An 823-nucleotide genomic window follows, 5' to 3' on the forward strand; every position below is an offset into this window, starting at 1 on the left:
GCTCAAATCAAACCCCTGAACATGTACAATCTATCCATAACATCAAACACAATCACCAGTTCAAGAATACTTAAAAAAATCGATTCGAAGATTATATAAAAACCAAAACTCGGATTAATCATTCTGGGGATCCAACAATCGAAATAAACATGTAAATCGATTCTAGAGATCAAATTAAAGCTATAAATAATATCAAAACCAATCAACAACTACCCAAAATCCAAAAACGAATTCCAAGTTCATAAACAAGAACACAAAATCGATTTTTCAGAATACTTCACCTCAGATGCTAAAACTGGTACCAATAGAATGGGCTTGAAATAAACTTTAATTTGGTTACAAGAACATCAAGAACGGAACTCTGTGGTTCCCAAAATTATTGATTCTTTGTTCTTGAATGAATTTCACCCCCAAATTCTTGATTTTCTAATTTATTTTTAATAAATTAAATGAAATAATCAAAATAAATACCCTATTTATATTTTTGGAAAAAGAATACCCCTAAAATCAATTAAGGGTGTTTTATTGCCAAAATTACAATAATTAAGCCCAAAATAATAATTACGGGGAATAATTTTAAAAACGATAAAATATAAAGTTCGTATCAAAATTCCCCCAAAATTGCGAATAATTCAAAAATGCATAAATACTGGGTATTTGAAATACGTATAATTTTATAAAAATAAAAACACAGATTTTGTGGGGTTTGACGTCCCTGTGGGGTCCCGGTCCGTTTATTTTTGAAAAAAAATAGAAACGATACCTAAATTAACAGAAAACCCCGAAAATACATATAATATAAACAATTACACATGAAACGAGA

This window comes from Apium graveolens, chromosome 3 (assembly GCF_009905375.1).
Source record: "Apium graveolens cultivar Ventura chromosome 3, ASM990537v1, whole genome shotgun sequence".
NCBI lineage: Eukaryota > Viridiplantae > Streptophyta > Magnoliopsida > Apiales > Apiaceae > Apium > Apium graveolens.